The sequence below is a fragment of the Prionailurus bengalensis genome, chromosome D3, assembly GCF_016509475.1.
Source record: "Prionailurus bengalensis isolate Pbe53 chromosome D3, Fcat_Pben_1.1_paternal_pri, whole genome shotgun sequence".
Taxonomy (NCBI): domain Eukaryota; kingdom Metazoa; phylum Chordata; class Mammalia; order Carnivora; family Felidae; genus Prionailurus; species Prionailurus bengalensis.
Window position 1 is genome coordinate 56,247,458 of NC_057356.1, and position 19,785 is coordinate 56,267,242.

At 41.0% G+C, this 19,785-nt stretch overlaps 1 protein-coding gene across 1 annotated transcript in view; it reads left to right on the forward strand.

Moving 5' to 3' along the window:
* The first annotated feature begins 19,585 nt into the window (after nt 1-19,585).
* The window catches only part of MAPRE2 (microtubule associated protein RP/EB family member 2), a 159,199-nt gene continuing 158,999 nt past the window's right edge, over nt 19,586-19,785 (forward strand). The window contains exon 1 of the mRNA XM_043558594.1: nt 19,586-19,612. The gene's annotated coding sequence lies outside the window, so the exon portion shown is untranslated. The remainder of the gene's footprint in view (nt 19,613-19,785) is intronic.

A 19,785-nucleotide genomic window follows, 5' to 3' on the forward strand; every position in this document is an offset into this window, starting at 1 on the left:
ACACCTAACATCAAGTTGGAACAAAAATCTTAAGGGGTACCTGGGTGACTCAGTTGGAAAAGCATGCAACTCTTGATCTCAGGGTCATGAGTTCGAGCCCCACATTGAGTGTAGAGAATACTTAAATAAATACAACTTAAAAAAAAAAGTCTTAAGAAGTGGGAAACAATGGTATAAGGGATACCACGAGTGCCCCATAAATATCCCCTTGATCTTACCACCTTGGTACATGCAGGCCAGACTTCAACACCCACCACCCAGCACCTGTGTTACCTTCCTTGGGGGCTTTTTCTAGCCACTTTGCAGCCGATCAAAAATGCCAGGGAATTAGCATGCTTCAGTAGGAACTGTCCACCAGTGCGGAAGGGAGGTAGTAAGTAAAATCCCAGACTCCTTAGCCAAGAGGGGGTGAGATAATACTGAAAGGTGTGTTCTACATAGGCTCCCTACAGAGATCCCTCAGTGGATTAAGCCCAGCAGCCCACACTGGTGTCTGGCCAAACATACATTTTGTGGACTGGCTTCCCTCCCTGTCTTACTGCCCAACTCTCCTATTTATATTTGCTTCACCTTCCCAAACAAACTTTTTGCACTCCAATCTGTTTCTCAGAGTCTACCTCTGTGAGAACCCAAATTAAGACACTCAGTGAGATAAGAAGTCCTGAAAAGAAGATCCTCAGGCTGGGACTCTAGAGTTGAGTGAGACCAACCAAAAGACCCCAAAGGCTCCATTACTGGTAGTAAGTAGAGTGGTAACAATCCCAGGCATGCTGTGGTAACCCCATTACTAAGACGCTCACCTGTGATAAACTGGAGCACAGTGCATGTGAAAGAGGATGTCTTGGATTATGCGCTATCTCCAGCATTTGGGAGACTTGAAGGTAACCGGAATCAAGTGTGATGAAATCAGCATGTTGGTGGTAAGTGCAACTGAAGCTCTAAGGAAAGAAAATGACCCGCACACTCACGCTCCTACCAATTCAGCCCCTATATTCCTTTTCCTGACGGCATTCTCTGACCACTGAAGCCACTTTGCCCTCCTGAGTAGTAGGCAGAAAGTGCTGGGATTTAATTACCTCCAGAAACGGCATGCAACATATGAGCAACAGGAATTGGCATATAAATACCCCAGCTCCCTTACTTCTTGGATGAGATGACTCTGAGACACATGTTTCATGCTGGCCCCCAGCACTTCCTCATTCACCTTAAGCTCCAGTAGCCCGTAGTGATGACTGGCTTGATAATATACTTCTCATCGGTTGGCTTCCATCCCCGTCTCACTTCCCAGTGTTTGTTTTATGTCCTACTGAAACTCTTGTTCTTGTCTCAAGGTCTACTTTGGGAGACACCCAAACTAAATCAAATGGTTTTATCCATCGTTAAGATGACTTCAGTGTGGTAGCTGAAGAACGAGGTAAAGCCATGAGGAATGTGCAGAATCCAATCAGATAGCATTTAAATATTTATAAGAGTTTAGGCCCTGTCAGGTTAGAAAAATATGAAATAAATTCAAAACAGGATCAAGAGATGAGATTAGTTGAATCCTGTCAACTGGTAAAGCTATTGCAAGGAAGAAGAATCAGATTTTGTACAAACTGAATCTTAGGGACTTGAGTGGGCTAAGAGTCTACTTTTTGTCAGGACCTAGTAAAGCCACTATACAGAGAACTCATGCTGCTCCAAGGCCTTGGCAGTGTCTTAGGACAATAAACCTCCTTTGATCCAAATAAAATTACCAGCAGATATGCAACCTATCCATCTGAGAAGGTATTAAAAGAGTAACCCCAATTTACTGGGTAGAAACTTCCCCCTTTGTTCTCCCCTCCCCCCTCGGGAAAAATTTAGATTAAAGGAGAGAGATGAAAAAGAAAATTAAATATATAATATTCTTATATTAAATGTTAGAAAAGCATATGCATAATTGGCATTAAGAGTATACTCATTAAGAGAATAAAAGATCAATTGAGTTCAAAATGGCAGTGTAGAAAGATCCTGAACTCACCTCCTCTCATGGACACAGTAAATCTATAGCTACATATGGAGCAATTCCCTCTGAAAAAGACATGAAAATTAGCTGGACAACTCCTCCACAGCAAAGGTTAAAAGGGTCACATCAAGACTGGTAGGAGAGGCAGAGATACAGTCTCAGCAAACCACCGCCCCCTCCTTTGGCATAGCTACACAATTGGGAGGGACCTCACACATAGAGAACTTCTTCCTGAGGAACAAGGGATTGGTATCCCACAACAGGCCCCACAACTTTTGGGACCTGAACAAGAGACACAAGTCCCCCAAATATCTGTCTTCAAAACCCAGCAAGGCTTACCTCTACAAGAACTAAAGGGGTATAGGGAACTGAGATTCTGCTCGTCAAGGACTCATACACAGATTTACTTTTCCCAGGACCCAGTGCAAAAGCAGCAGTTTCAAAAGCACCTAGACTATATGTGAAGGAGATTCACTTGTTAATCTTAAAGAATCTGCTGGAGGAATGGGGCAATTAGGACTCTGTCCAGGGGCAGAGGAGATAGTGGACACCATTTTTGTGCTCTCCCTCTATCTTGTTGGTGCTGAATTGCACTCTCCTACTGCTCCACTAAAGCCAGCAGGCATGCCCCATCCCTGCACTCCTATTTCCTTGCTAAAACCAACCAACATGCCTCTGGCCTGCACTCTTCTGACTCTCCAAAGCTAGCAGGCATATGAAGTACACACAGGGGGTGCACCTTGATTGCCTGGCTCTGGTGGCATGGAGGGCTGATGTTTCTGGGCCTCACAGAACTGAAGGAATCAGAGAAACAGTTCTTGGCAGGTTACCACCCCCTTCCTCCCCCCGGGAATAGAGAGCAGACTGAACCACACCCCCATCCTTCCTATGAAAAAGGCCTCTTTACTTGTCCTGGAGCTACAGCATCAGGAATAGGCTTCAAATTTTTCACACATCTAGAGACTACAGAGGTGCTCTCAGGAAACATAGGCCAGGAGATGTCATCTTTGTGCTCTCCCTTGGCCTCACTGCAACTTACTGGTACCTCCCAGAAAGGAGCTTTTGCACTCATCTGGAGACCCAATGGTTTCAACTGTCACCCACATTTCCTAGTCTGGAGACCAGCAGGGTTTAGGGCTGTGGTCCCACAGTACTATATATATGCAGACTTTAAAAGATGCTGCCTGAGGGTCTGGCTTTCAATCAGCCTGAATCTAGGTACTGACTGAGATCCAACCCTTCCCTTTGGAACACTAAAAGGTCTTGACACACCCTCAACAACAGGAAGCTATCAAGAATAAATCAGGCTGCTTAGACAGTCACAAAGTTTCAGGAGACAACCAAGAGCTAGAACAAGGTTGAATGATAAGTTTCATCTCCTATCCAGGGCCACTCCCTTAAGACTGGGAGAGGTAACTGTTTTACCTAATATATAGGAACAACAGAGTCAAGCAAAGTGAAGAAACAGATGAATATGCTCCAAATGAAATAAAAAGATAAAAAACTCAACAACAACAATAAAACTTGAAAGAAACTGAGGTAAGTTCCTTACCTGATAAAGAAATCAAACTGATAGTCATAAAGATGCCCACCAAACTTGGGAGGAGAATGGATGAACACAGTGAGAATTTCAACAGAGATAGAAATCATCAGAAAGTAACAGAAGTCACAGAGCTGAAGAATACAATAATGGAATTGAAAAATACACTGTAAGTGTTCACCAGCAGACTAGATGAAGTAGAAGAAAGGATCTGTGGGGTGCCTGAGTGGCTCAGTCGGTTAAGCATCTGACTTTGGCTCAGGTCATGATCTCACGAAATCATGAACCCTGAGCACAGGCTCTGTGCTGACAGCTTGGAGCCTGGAGCTTCCTTCAGATTCTGTGTCTCTCTCTCTCTCTCTCTCTATCTCTATCTCTATCTCTATCTCTATCTCTCTCTGCTCCTCCCCAGCTGACATTCTGTCTCCCTCTCTCTCTCTCAGAAATAAATAAAACATTAAAAAAAATTTTTTTTAAAGAAGAAAGGATCAGCAATCTAGAGGACAGGGCACTGAAACTCACCCAATCGGAGCAGCCAAAGAAGAAAGGAATTTTTAAAAATGAATGTAGCTTATGTGGAATCTGAAACACACACACACACACACAAACAAAACTCATAGACACAGAGAATAGATTGGTGGTTCCCAGAGCAGAAAGGCGTCTGGGGTGGGTGAAATGGGTAGAGGGTGTCAAGAGGTACAAAATATGTACAAAATACATAAGTCATGGAGATGTAATGTATAGCATGATGACTATAGTCAATAATATTGTATTGCATATTTGAAAGTTGCTAAGAGAGTAAATCTTAAAAGTTCTCATCATAAGAAAAAAAAAAGTTTTGTCCTATGGTGATGAGTCATAACGAGACTGACTGTGGTGATCATTTTACAATGTATACAATATTGAGCCATCACATTTTACACTAAAACTAATATAATGTTACATGTTGATTATATGTCAATTAAAAAAATATTTTAAAAATAAATTTAAAAAAGGAAAAGTCTGATGAATCTTGTGATTCCTATTTGAAATGTATGATTAGGTAATTCACTTAGACTTGTAATTTCAAAGGGAAATACAAAAGAATTATGGGCTTATGAGCAATACTGAGATATTTAGAATAATATATATAAATTATTCATGTTTATAAATATGATTTAATACATTTTAAAAATAATTTGAATGCCTGGGAGGGTATCTGTTCTGATACTTTAACTGCTTTTTAAAAATCAAATATATTAAATTTATATCTATTCCTTGAAATTAATTTTCAAAATAGAGATTTATAAATAGAATAATTAGACTTACAAGTTTAAATTTTTTTAAGTTTATTTCTTTATTTTGAGAAAGAGAACGCACGCACGAGTGTGAGCACGAGCTGGGGAGGGGAAAAGAGACAGGGAGAGAGAGAATCCCAAGAAGGCTCCATGCTGTCAGCATGGAGTCTAATGTGAGGCTTGATTCCACAAAACGTGAGACCATGACCCGAGCCGAGATCAAGAGTCAGATGCTTAACCGACTGAGCCACCTAGGAGTCCCATGTTTAAATTTAAATCTTAAGGAAAAACTAGATTTGGATTCACAACTTGAATAAATTAAGTATTCGTTTCTAAAAATCAAAGCAAGTACAAATAGTCTTTTCCAGAAACAAAAGCTGCCTCCAAGGACAACCAAAAGACTCACCTTTTAAAAGGCTAGAATGCAGTAAGCCTATGTTTAAAACCACCATGTTACTTCTTATCTTAAAAGGGGGCAGTCTGGTGGCCACAAGCCCTCTGGATTACCAGTTCTTCACAATGATTTGTGTTTTCAACCTTTTCACCCTCTTATCTGAATTGTATCTGTGTACTGCCTGGTTCTTTCTGAAATTATTTTCATCTTCTTCCTGTCAGAGCCAGAACTCTCAGAGATAGTAAAATGACCTTCAGTTGGATTTCACAACTGTCTGTTCAGCCACGGTAAGTAGTCATGCTGATGACCTTTATACCTCAACCATTCACAAGGTAAAGAGAATGGAGAACTTTGGATCTCCATTGCTTCTTTCCCCACCCCCTTTAAAATAATCAGAATCATGTCCTTGGTCTATCCCTCCATTATTACGACTGACTGAATAGACACAATTATATGAGGTAAAAGTATCAATTTCTTTAAATAAATAAAGACTACTTTATGTTCAGGATTTGAGGTATATGTCAAGATTTTCTCTTTGTTCTGCTTTACTGACTTACCTAAAACATCGTCTTACCTTATTAAATGGAATCTTTGGTGAATTTCCTAGAAATTTACAGGGCATATTCCAGCTAAATAAAATAAGTCACTACATTGTCCTATCTAACTAGGTAGTACTAAATAGCCATAGTTGTGTTTACATAAATGATCTTCTCGAAGAAAGTAAAAAAAATGCTTAGGCTTAAAATATGTTGGTTACGGGGCACCTGGGTGGCTCAGTCAGCTTAAGCATTCAACTCTTGATTTCAGCTCAGGTCATGGTCTCACGGTTTGTGGGTTCAGGCCCTGAATCAGGGTGGGATTCTCTCTCACCCTCTCTCTCCACCCCTCCCCTGCTCCCGCTCTCTCACTCTCTGTCTCAAAGTAAATAAACTTAAAAAATTTTTTGCTGTTTACTGCCATGAATCAGTGAGGAAACTGAGATCACAAGACCCAAATATCCCATCTACCTGAGTCACTGCCGTTCTCTTATATAAAATGGAGGCAGCAAGCTGTTGATAATCCCCCATCTGCCCAAATCGGGGGACTGCCAACCTCACCTGCAATCTCCCATCCCCAGAAATCCTATGACTTAAACTCAGAAATTTCGCTTTCACACTTTCAGGTCCCCAAACCAGATCCTACTCCTTAATTTTCAACACATGGGCCCACCGACTTCTCCAGGAAATTAAAGACCACCCCTGCTCTCCTCCTGCTCTTCTCCTGCACAGCCATGCAGCCAACATGTTTTGAGCATCTGCTATGTGCCAGGTGGTATGCTAGAAAGAATATGCCCGAGAGAAAAGTAAGACGTAGTCCCTGCCTTCCAGAAATGCGTCGTATAGTGAAGAGGAGGATGTGGGAAAAAAATAACTAAAACAAAATATAGTAAGTGTAGCTGGATAAGATGGGACCATAATTCACAACAAGCAGAGATTTCTATAAACGGGAGTAGAAGGATAAGTTTTCCCTGAATTCATTCTACTTCTTGTATTCTAACTTGTCATTATTTCTCTGTTCATTGTCTATAACTTCTGCCTGATCCAGTTTAGGAAAATGTAAATGCAATATACAATCCAAACCATCTTAAAAATTCAAATTAATCTAATAAATTATAATAGTGCTTAAGACCTTAGTTCTTGGGATGGTTCGTTGCTCAATTATTTACAGTACAGTGTGAGTTAGGACAAAATAAATAGGATCTTTTCAAGACAGGGGAATCACAATGGCCTCAGTTAAACAATGATCATTTTTAGTGAGGAATATACATGAGAACAGAAAGATAGTCATGAATTGATGACCTTAACCTTGAACCAGCGTTTGAAAAAACTCTAAAATTGTATTCTATCTTTGCTAATGACACAGATCATAACTTCAGGCAATAAAACTTCATTTATCAGCCTTTCCTTTCTAGTCCACTCGAAGTCCCACATCTACCAACTACTCTGTGACACCAAGCAAGCCTCTTAAATATTAAAAAGATCACAATAACCTGCATAACTCACAGAAATATTACTGGAATCAAATCACATAATATATCTAAATTTTTTTCAAGTTTTAAAAATACTATATATAGGCAACATATGATATTATTATTAATGTATTAGTCGTATGTTGGGATGCCTGTGTGGCTCAATTGGTTAAGCACCTGACTTCAGCTCAGATCGTGATCTCCAGTTTGTGAGTTCGAGCCCCACATCAGGCTCGCTGCTGTCCACTTGGGCCTGCTTCAGATCCTCTGTCACCTTCTCTCTCTGCCCCTCCCCCACTCACATCCTCCCTCTCTCCCTCTCTCTCAAAAATAAATAAACATTGAAAACAATTTTAATGTATTAGTCATATGTACAAGAGCCTGAAATAGCATGATTGAGGGAATCGATTTTGAAACCATTTAAAACCAAAAGTAATACCAAACCGTAGAGTCCAAGAAAAAGAAAATAGACATTGCTGGGGCGCTTAGGTGGCTCAGTCAGTTGAGCGTCCGACTTCAGCTTAGGTCATGGATTTCACGGTTCATGAGTTTGAGCCCCGCATCAGGCTCTGTGATGAGAGCTCAAAGCCTGGGACCTGCTTCCAATTCTGTGTCTCCCTCTTTCTCTCTCCCTCTCCCCCTCACATTGTCTCTTTCTCTCAAAAATAAATAAACGTTAAAAAAAATCTTTTTTAAATAGACATTGAAAATGTATCAGAGTCTTTGAAAGGAGAAGATTTGCTCCTATTTTCATTATGGAGAACCAAGTGTTCTCTATCAGTCAAGTTTGTATCAGTCTTTAAATATTTAGTACAGCAGGGCCAGGTTCTAGGTTATTGATTTCTTCTTGGACCCTTCCAGAAATGTAGAGGCATCCAGGTCACCATATGATCCCAGGGGTATATGGCACATCCCTCCAAGTATCCTGGTCAGTTGCACTCCATCTCCCTTAAAAATAACTTTTATACAGTCAAAAACATCGTATTTTTTTATCAAGTCTAAAACATTACTGAACATAAGACACATCATTGTTTGTTTTTTATTTTTTAATGTTTATTTTTGAGAGACAGAGAGTGAGTAGGGGAGGGGCAGAGAGAGAGGGAGACACAGAATCCGAAGCAGGCTCCAGGCTCTGAGCTGTCAGCATAGAGCCCGATGTGGGGCTCAAACCCACAAACCATGAGATCATGACCTGAGCAGAAGTCCAACACTTAACCAACTGAGCCACCCATGTGCCCCAGACATCACTGTTTTTTATATATGCTACAAAAGAAAGCTCTATTAAGTTATGACATGCCGTGACACATCCCAATTTCAGAGGTTTTAAAATGCAAAAAAGTTTTCCTTAGAATCAATGAATATAGTAAATTGCTTCCTTATAAAAGTAATCCATATTTGTTGAAAAACTGGAAAAGACAACATATTCACAGAAACATGGTTGTACCTAACAGAAGAATAAGATGAAATAAATAGTTTGTGTAACTGAAAATCCAGAGGAAGGATGGAAGTTAGAGTTGGTTTAATTCAGGGACTGAAGGCCATCTCTGTTCTGCCTTCCATGGGGTCCATCTTGCAGTTTCCCAGCTGTACTCCCACTCCACCCTGGAGTTATAGCTGCTGTCCTAGCATTCCGAGCAAGAATTCCAAAATTCACCTGCACTCCTGGGGCACTGAGGCCACCTCACCCCCCTGAACAGTGGTTGTTGGGAAGACGAAAATGTACATGAAAAGCTCATGGCCAGCCTGGGAAAGGACGTAACACCCACCTGGAAAATCTGCCTATTTCTAGAAAGAAAGAGGGCTGGGAATTGCTTGAAAGCTATGATGGGTAATCTGATGTGTCCTCTTGTCTAGGCTATGATGCTCAGTTGTTTGGCCAAACACTAGTCTAGATGTTCCCATGAGAGTATTTTTCAGATGGGATTTAGATGGGATTAACCCTCCATAATGTGGGTGGGCTTCTTCCAACGAGTTGAAGGCTTCAAGAGAAATGACTGAGGTTTCCCAGAGAAGGAATTCCTCTCAAGACTGCAACATCAACTTTTGCTTGAATATTCAGCCTACGGGCTAGCCCTCTAGATTTCTGACTTGCCAGCCTCCACAACCATCCTACAATTGTGGGAGCCAATTCCATAAAATCTCTCTCTCTGTCTCCTCTCTGTCTCCTCTCTGTCTCCCTGGCTGTCTCTATATCTATATATGGATATAGATCAAACTGAAAACTACGAAAATAGAAATTCCCTGTAATCCAGAAATACCGCCACTTTAAAGTATTTCCTCCAATTTTATTTTCTTATTTACTTCCCTATGCATAGAAACATATGGAAACATTTTATTCAAATGACATCATACTGGATATACAAGAATCAAACTTTTGAATCTTGTTTTTTGTCCCTTAAGATATTAAAGTATGATTTTTTCCATGCTCTTAAATATTTGAACATTTTTTTAGCAGTTACCAAATAATCCATCAAATAACTGAACTATAATATGTTGTATAATATGTTAATTATTTGACTATATCTGGGCTTTTTGATGAGTTCATTGTATTCACAGCACTTTCTCCCCACATGTAAAGCCATCTAGGTGCTGTCTCTGGGATCTGAGGTCTCTAGAAGTCAGGATCAAAAGTGTTGCATTTAATGGCAGATGTACACTTATTTCCAAACTCATCAAATTGTATACATTAAATATGTACAGTTTTTTGCATGTCAAAAAAAAGTGTTGCACTTGGTTCCATTTGGTGCTGGCTAGAGTTTGTCACGAATAAAGAGCTTATTCCCAATTCAGAATTTAGCCAGAGTGAGTCTGACCTGGCACCAAAAAAATACCACAATTCTGTAGATAACCACGAAAATCTATACCCACCATAAAGGTCCTTGTGGCAGTGATGTGGGCTCCTGGTCCCCGTTTCTGTATCATCATCACTATGAAGAGCATGCATCTGTTTGCAATTAACATAGCAATGTTTTTGACTTGTCCAAAATTTGTTTAATCCTCTAAGGTCCTCAAAAGAATGAAAATAAAGAAAATAAGAGGAGGAAGAAGACTTGTGAACGGGCCTTATGGAATCTCAACGGGAGCATATTCTGCCCTCTGCGTCTACTCATTTACACTACGAATTATGAGATAAAACTAAACGTGCACTCATGAGTGGTGAACAGAATGGACGTTCTTGGAGAACAAAGAGACACATGGTAGCATGGCAAAACACATTAGTGTTTCTCAAAGCACAATTGACTGGGGAGTTTCAGGGCCTGACTCTCCTCCCACCGCAGATCTCACTCCTCATCATTATCCTCACTGACAGGGGGCCTTGTCCGAGTCCCCAGAGCCAATGACAGCTCCCAGCAGCTGGATTTCTCGGAGACAGTTAAGTGGCATTTTTTTCCCAATTACTCTTCTCAGACTTTAGATGAGGAGAAAAAACGTTTTGTGAAATGGTTATGGTAATGGCAAGAATGAGTTTGTGGATGTGGTTAAATGCAATTTTAGCAACGCCTTGAAATGTACCATATGCTGAGAGCTTCTCTGGTACAGGCAGCTATTATCTTTAAGCTGATTTCTTGGTCTCATGTTCTATTATTTCAATATATTTTATAGATTTCTCTTTTATTCATTTCCTTTTTGCCATATTCTGGAAATAACTGTTCCTTATGAATGCTAGCTTTTAATTTTAAGACTAAACTTAAACCTTCCTACCTAAATATTGCTGGGGGACTCCGTAAGATGTGTTTTCAGTCTTAAGAAAACCTATCAGCTGAAAGAAGATTAAAAGATTTTTTTCTCCTAGATGCTGAAAAATTAAAATTTGTTGTGTATGAAAGTCACTGTCTCCTAATAAACTTATATTAAGCTGAATTTTTTTTTCAACATTTATTTATTTTTTGGGACAGAGAGAGACAGTGCATGAGCGGGGGAGGGGCAGAGAGAGAGGGAGACACAGAATTGGAAACAGGCTCCAGGCTCTGAGCCATCAGCCCAGAGCCTGACGCGGGGCTCGAACTCATGGACCGCAAGATTGTGACCTGGCTGAAGTCGGATGCTTAACCGACTGCGCCACCCAGGCGCCCCTAAGCTGAATTTTTAATAAAATTAATGGAGTTGCTAAATTACAGAGAAATAATATAATATAATATAATATAATATAATATAATAATATAGATTTTAAAAATGGAAAGATAATTCAATTGAGACATTTCTGATTCCATTCTGCTTATTTATGTATTCATTTGATTATTCAAAAATATTTCTTTATCATCTGTCATGTCCCAAACACAGTTCTACACACTAAAAATAGAAAAGTGACACAAAATGGACAAAAATTCTTGCCCTCATGGGGCTTGCATTCTAGTGGGCAGAGACATGTCTTTGCACTAAAATTAATTCCATTTTAATAAAGGAGACAATGCATAAGTGCTTGAGATATTAAATAATGAGCTGCCACAAGACCATGCTGTAAGAAATTTCAAATTTTAAATAAATACTTATTTGGTATTAATTACAAAATCTTATTCATGAGATAAATGGTTAGAAATAGAATTGCACGGGTGCATCTGGGTGGCTCACCCAGTTAAGCGTCCGACTCTTGATTTCAGCTCAGGTCATGATCTCATGGTTGTGAGATGGAGACCTGAGTCAGACTCCGCACTGAGTGTGGAGCTTGCTTGAGACTCTCTCTCCTCTACCTCTCTTCCCGTTTCTGTTCTCCCTCTTTCAAAAACTAAAAAACTAAAACTAAAATTAAAAACAAATAGAATTATAAGGAGTCTGAAAATTAAACAGGTAAATTATCTGTAATTCTTAGTAAGTGCAAGGTAAGGAATTGGGGAAATGGCATGGTATGAAAGGCATCCTTATAACTTAGCAAGAATATGCTTTGACAGGTCGCTCAATAAACAACTCAGAGAGGACGGTGGCCATGGTTTCACAATGCTTGTGATTCCCAAAGAAGGGACACGTGTACAACAGAATCAGAAACGTTCCCAATTGCTCTGATACAATAAGAAAAAAATAGATGTCTGGCTTGAACAACAAGGTTGGCAGTGTGAAAAGATAGAATGTAGTATGAAAAAGAGTGACTATCTTATAACAAACTATAGTCTAGATAACATTTGAGAAAGAACCAAAACAGTACGCATAGAAAACCAGCAAAGGACAAGACACTTCTGGAGAGGTCCAGCAGAATGCAAAATTCATCTAAATGCCCAATTAAAATCCTAAGAGCGTCTGCTGAGGGATGCCTTCCCATTATGCATTGGTAAGCTGATTCTTAATTTTTTTTCATTTTATTATAAATAATTATAAATGTTAAGCTGTTGTGTTAATTTGTCTTAGACGAAGGGGTGTATTTTAAGACCAGCACTTGTAGGAAGGGCTGCAGATGGTGAAATTAAAGCTATTATAAACTCTGTATCTCTCAGCTCTCCTGAGCTTCAGAATTATATTTAAAACACCCTCTAGTCATCGCCGTGGAATCCCTTGGGCACCTCTGACTTGATGTGTCCTAAACTGAACTCTGTATCTTGTTCAATATCCCATTTCTTCATCTCAAGCAATGGTTTCTCCTTCTACCCAGACTGGCAAGCTGCAGACTTGCAAACCCTTCCCCGTCCCCAACGGTGTTCCCTCCCTCCCCTCCCCCACCATACACATCCCTTCCTACTGAAGACGGAAGGTTTTGGTGATCTCTCCTCTCCAGGTCCTCACCAGCTTTCCTCCAGATCAGGATACTAACCTTCTGAGTGAATTTCCAGAGCAGCCTCCATGCCCCAGTGGTACCAACAAACCTGATCATAGGCACCTTTGCTCTGACACCTTTTCTGGCTTGTTTCTGCCTCCGCACTCCTCTAAGTACGTTTCTTATCTCACACATGCATATTCATTTGTAAACAGTATAGATATACAACTGCTGCATTAATATATTATACACATTAGAAAACAAAACTGACGTTTTAAAGGGTGAGGTAAAGATGAAATATACACTATTTTATATTCCATGTATTAATGATAGGCAAAATATTCTGTTATCACTAAAATGTTGTTTAGTGCGAATAATGTGGTTGAAAACACTTCATCATTTTTAGACAGTTTTACTGCCTTGTGATAAAGCAACTTGAAACCTGGTCCCAAGTGCACTTTATTTCCATGTTTGCTTTGATGGCTGGCTGTGCCACACAGCACATCTCACAGAAAACCACATGTACAAACACAGGAAGTAGATCATTGGATGAGCTTATGAAATTACGATACTCGTTTTTCAAAATCACCTACCAATTTTGCAAGGGCTTTTGTGAAAACCCACTAATGTCTGTATCATTCATGTTATCTTTAATCCTTTTAAGTCATTTATCCATCTTTTGAGTCTTAGATTAGTCAAACGAGACAATACACATAAATGCACTTACACAAGCACACATAAACTACTACCAAATTGCAGTTTGCTTTGAGAACAAGTAAGGAGCTTAGGGACACCCCCTCAGTGTGGTGGATCCCAACCCTTCCCTCACAATTCCTTGCACCTGGTAAGTCCCTCTGTCTGTCTGGCTTGCAGATCAAGCAAGAGCACCGATGTCAATCCATATGCCACTAAGTCCCTTCTCAGATTATAGATAGACATCCGAGTTTTCGCCCTTCCTTCTCACACCCAGCATATCACCTCACACAACTCCAGAGTGTTCTCACCCCACACGGAGGCCACTGGCCAATATCTTACATCTAAACATCTCAGCTGGACACACCAGGCCTTCTCTTGTCTACCCCACTGACCTTTCCATTCCACACACCCTATTCTTCAGCCACATTAAACTCGTCATTTGCTTCCACATTCCTTCTCTGGAATATATGCCCACAAACTCTGCCTTACCCCAAACCATCCTCACCTGGTACACTCTTCTTCATCCTTCTAGACCCAACAAAAATGAGAGCCCTTGTCTGACTTTCTTCCTGACTGTCCAGTGTTCTCTTAGCATCTTATTTATACCTTTTATTTTTTTTTAAGTTTATTTATTTATTTTAAAGAGAGTAGGGGAGGAGTACAGAGAAAGGGAGAGAGAATTCCAAGCAGGCTCAGTGCTGTCAGCACAGAGCCCACTGAAGGGCTCAAATCCACGAACCATGAGATCATGACCTGAGTTGAAATCAAGAGTCAGACACTTAACTGACTGAACCACCCAGGTGCCATATTCATAACTTTTAATGTGCCTCAAGCCACACTATACACACGTCCATCGTTCCCTATACTCTAAGGCCCTTAAGACCAAAGACCACTTGGGGAAACATAGCACCTAACAGAGTGACTGCCCAGAGGAAGGCATCACAAAACTGTTGAATAAATTACAACTTAAAAAGGTTGAAGCAATTTTAAAATTAGAAAGGCCAAAGATGAGCAAATTTCTGCTGATGAATCAAAGACCATTAGAAATAAGATTCTAAAGAAATGCAAGGAATCAATTTCCTGATATTGTTACACTGGCTGACCAACTCACGGGCAGGACATAGGGAAATGGCAAAGAAAATAAAATTGGCACGCTAATGTTTAATAACCAAGGAATTCATTAAAAAAACGGCTATACTGTGTCCCAGGGGGGTCCCAAAGTGAGTTGGCAGTGATCCCCTTGGTCTCGTAGGGGATCAAAGCATTTGGGGCTTCATGGAGCTACAACAGGAAACTTTAACAGATTTCATCTCTTGGTCTCAGAGACCAAACAGGTAAGTTTGAAGATAACTCCACCACTTAAGAGATAATTACTAATCAACAAACTAATTTTATCTGCTGCCTTTTGCTTAAAATACTGAATCCAGAAAGAGTTGATCCTTCTACAACTGGTCTACATCTGTTCTAAACAGCATATAAAAATATTCATGTCCAACTTATTTTATATGAGGGATTTTTTCTTTCTTTTTTTTTTTTAATTTTTGTAATTACGTTTGGTTTTTTTGTTTGTTTGTTGTTTGTTTGTTTGTTTGTTTGTTTTCAGACACAGAGTGAGACAGAGCGCGAGCAGGGGAGGGGCAGAGAGAGAAGGAGACACAGAATCCAAAGCAGCCTCCAGGCTCTGAGCAAGAGTTCAGCACAGAGCCCGACGCGGGCCTCAAACCCACAAACCATGAGATCGTGACCTGAGCCGAAGTCCAACACTTAACCGACTGAGCCACCCAGGCACCCCTTCTATGAGGGATTTTTTTCCATCTGCTATAAAATCATGGACACCTCTAACACACAGTGTTGTACGAGTCAGGGTAACATTTTGTTCCTTTTGATCTACATTAAACATAGCCTATGATGTATACACCAATATATATTATATAATGAGTGTATTTTTCCTTCTGGCATTTTGTATTATGCTATGGAGACACAGTTTTTGCTAGTGGACATAACTAGAAATTGGGACTTGGGTGAGTCATTTAAGCTCCTTCCTTAACTTTACCTACAGAATACTTTCTAGCCAACTCACCAATATTTACTCAAAGCTCATGCAGTGCCTCGAAGGTGGCATTGTTTCTTATTTCAACATTTACTCTGTAACTAAACACTAGGGTCCTCACAAGGCAGCGATCCCTGCCAAGCTGTCATCTTGTGCCACCTTCACTACTCATCTTGATAAATGCCATCACATCTCAGTAATGAACACCTCCATCTCAGTCTTACATGGTCTAACTGATACATTCATAAGTGGTTCACTGTAGCATATCTCTTGAGGTTAAGATTTATACTTAAAGAGGTATTACAGTTCAGCAAGGACTCCGAGCTAAAAATAAATCAGATAAAATGAGAAAGATTTGAGCGAACGGTTTAAAATATTCACTGATAAGCTCTGCTTTCCCCTTTCTAATTCCTCATTTTCAACATTTGAGGAAACGTGTGATTGAAGCTCTCAGAATATTAGCTTTAGGAAGATGCTGACGTTATGTAAAAATACTTATTTGGGAACAGTTTTATGAGAGGCAAACGTTTTAAAGGGAGTGCCACTGATAGATGTGAGCAGAGACAACACACAATTGTTGCGATCCAAAGCACTGCTCAGTGCTCAGCAACACGTTATGATAACCTGTGTGTGTAGAGCATTTTAGAGCTTATAGCATTCATCAATGCTTTATCTCTTTTATGCATGTGAAGTGTGGGGAGATGAATGAAGCAAGTTGAGCTGATGTAAACTCTGCTCTCTGGAGAAAGAAGCCCCAAAGCTTATTGAAAGCCATGATTTTATTTTTCTCACACTGATTTTTACTCACTAGGCTACATTTCAACATTCCTTTGAATATGTCAAAGGCATGATTCAGGCAATCATAGGAGAAACATGGGACAATTTGATCCTGCTGAAATATTCCATTCTTCACACACACGTATTCAACCCTCAAGCAGAGAGTGACCATCAAGGTCAGCAAAATTAGCAAACTTGCTTGTGTTGATGTAACCTTACTTATTTAATGGTTGATGTGCCGCCTAGGATATAATCAACATGGAAGATATCTCCGAGCCCCTGTGTCACAGAAGACTTTGGATGATCAATGCCTGGAGTAGACTGACCTTGGTTAAATGATAAGGTGACCCTGACAGGCAGAGACACAAGTTTTTACTTTTAAGTGTCTCCCTACATAATTATATTGTATGATAACAAGAACAATAATGCTTTTCCAAAGACTCCTCACAGAACTTGGTACCTTCTTCAAACTGGTAATTTCTGCTCATCCTCTATTGTCACTACCCTATTTTCCATTTAATTTTATCCCCAGCCCCCTGTGTTAAATGGATCCCTATGGTAGATATTACTGCTGTTCACCAAGATTTCTACATTTCCATCTATTTCTAAGTACACACCCAAAGTCACAGGAAGGAAGCGGGCTAGAGCGATGAGTCACCCTGAGAGCTGCCTGGAGATTTTGCGTGAGCAGGAAATTAACTTCCATTGTATTAAACCACTGAGATTTTGGTGGTGTTTGTTACAGCAACATAATTTAGCCTACCCTGACTGATGCACTTTCTCACCAGCTCAAGTCACATTGATCACCATTTATGCAGCAACCCATAGATGTTTATGTGGCTGTTACACCAGTAAGCTGTGTTTATAGGATGAATCTGCCTCAGTCACTATTGAAGGCCAAGTCTCTGAGAAATAGCTGGGGGCAAGAGGAAGGTACTGGGATGATCCCACAGCATGTCCCACACCTTTGCCAGGTCCCTGAATTAACACTGAGGGCTTCTCAATGCAAATTACTATCTTGATTTATTCCTTAGAAGGTATCAATTTTATGAAGGGAGTTTAATTTAGAACACACTGAAACTTCTAGGCTGGTGGGATAGTCAGTTGGAAATGCCTCGCAGGTGATTGGTAATGCAGAAACGGGGCTGGGAAACAGGCTAAAATGTGGGTACATACACTTGAAAGTTGAACATTAAGCATGAATAAAATTTCCAAAGGAAATGACAGAAAAAGTGAGAAAAATAAAAAGCAAACGCACACACACACACACACACATGCACACGCACACACAAACGAATCTTAGGAAACATTCATATTTAGGGCTAGAGAGAGAAGCAGCAAGCAAGAGAGACATGAGAACTCTGATGACAATACCCATTCATTTCGAGAGCTAAGAATACCGTATCTTCATTAATAAATTCATTTAAATTTAAATTTCAAGGTTTTTAATGAGGATAAAAAATGCACTACTCCTTAACAATCCATTTACTCTCTCAGATATTAAAATAGATCACCCATGTGACAGGCAGCTGGACATTATCTGTAATAAAAAGCAAATGATTTTTTAATTCAATGTCCCAGAACTAATTTATCAAGATTTAAAGTTTTACAGAAGAAACAGAACTTTTAAACATGTATGACTTGCTCTGCATTACAGTCCTCCATTTATTCAACAGGATTGTTCTTCTACACATCTGTCCGGGGCACCACACTATGGGGTGCTGCGGTCATTCTAGACTGGCTGCCTCCACTCCCACTGTACCTGCTGTTCCCCCTGTATGTTCAGCTTTGTGCCAGCTTTGCTCCTGCAAGGATGACCCCAAGAGTTAATTAGCTAACATTTTCTGAACCCTAGGTGCGTGTGCCAGGCACAAGGTACTTTTTTTGTTTTACAAGTTTTGGGTTTTTTTTCATTTAACCTTAAACCCTAGGAGGTGGATATTAGGAGTATTTCCATTTTACAGCTTGGGGAGCTCAAATTGTTAAGAAAACTTGCCTAAGGTCACAGAGCTATTAAGTGATGCATCAGGACTCAAACTAGGCGGGCCAATGCCAAAGTGAGTGTTCTAAGCCTTGCTAGAGCAAGCGTGTGATCCTCAAACCAGCAGCACTAACTTTATCTTGGGGTTTGCCAGACATTCAGAGTATCAGTCCCAATTCCAGACCCAATCCATCAGAATGTGGTTTAAACAAGGCCCCGGGGTGATCTCTCTGCACATTAACGTTTGGGACTCACTGTGCTAAGTCACTCCATTATACAGACTTCACTTGAAAGGAGAGCTGGAGGTAAACTTTCCCCTGAGTTCCAATAGGAGGGAGTGGGGAGGGGGGAGGTAATGTATGTGTTCTCCAAGGGCAAAAGGAAGGATTCAGACAACAGGTTCTTTGAGTTTCAAACACTGGAGATCAGCGAAGGTCAGGAACACTTCCAAAAGCAGCAGATACTGAGCCGGGTCTTGAAGCCAGAACATTTTCTCAATTCGTTTCATTAAAAACAAGTATTGTTCCAAATGGACCGGTGCCCACATCAATAATCTGGAGTTAGCTTCTCCAGCCTGGATTCCGTTTTCCAAATAGAATCCAAATATCAACAGCACCAAAAAGCAGATTTGAAACCTCAATAAAATGTGCCATGATTGCACTGTTATGGTATTATTCAGTTTAGAATTGCCTGGTTTGATTAATAATGTTCATGACAAAATTAGTTTGCCCCTTATTATTAATTGTTCCCCAGGTAGGAGTACAAATGCTTGGTATAAAAAAACGGAAGCACGCCCCCAGCTACAGGTACTTAATTCAGAGTGTGGAGTCGCCTTTTCAAGACCCCTCTTCTCAGCCGCGCTGGCCTCCTCTTTCTTGGTGGGGCCCAACGGCCCTGCTCTTTTGGCTGGCACTTTATCCTAAGTGACCAACTCTGGCTTCCAAGGGCCCCAACCTGAGCGCAACCTTCCAACCAGCCCGCCAACAGGTCACCTCGGACCTGCCGCGACCTGTGCTCGGCTGGGGTCTCTACCCGCACTCCGCACCCCTGGAAAAGGGTGGCGCGGCCAGCTCTCCAGGGTGGACGAGCCGAGCGGCGGCGGTAGCGGTGGCAGAAGGCGAGTCACGTGCGGCAGTGGGGGCGGAGCGCACCCGGCCTGGTGGGTGGAGAAAACAAAGCCCCCAGCTGTCAGTAGAGGAAGGAGGCAACAGCGCCGGAGCAGGTGAGTCAAGTGCATTTAAAGCGGTACCGCCCTGGCGCACCCCGACACCTCCTGCCCGGGCGCAGTCCCTCCCAGGCCAAGCGCTGGCCGCGCCTCCTCCCGCCGCCGGGGGGCTGCAGTCTGCGGGTCGCGGAGCCAGCGGGACCCCGGGGTCCCTGGTGCCCTGCAAGAAG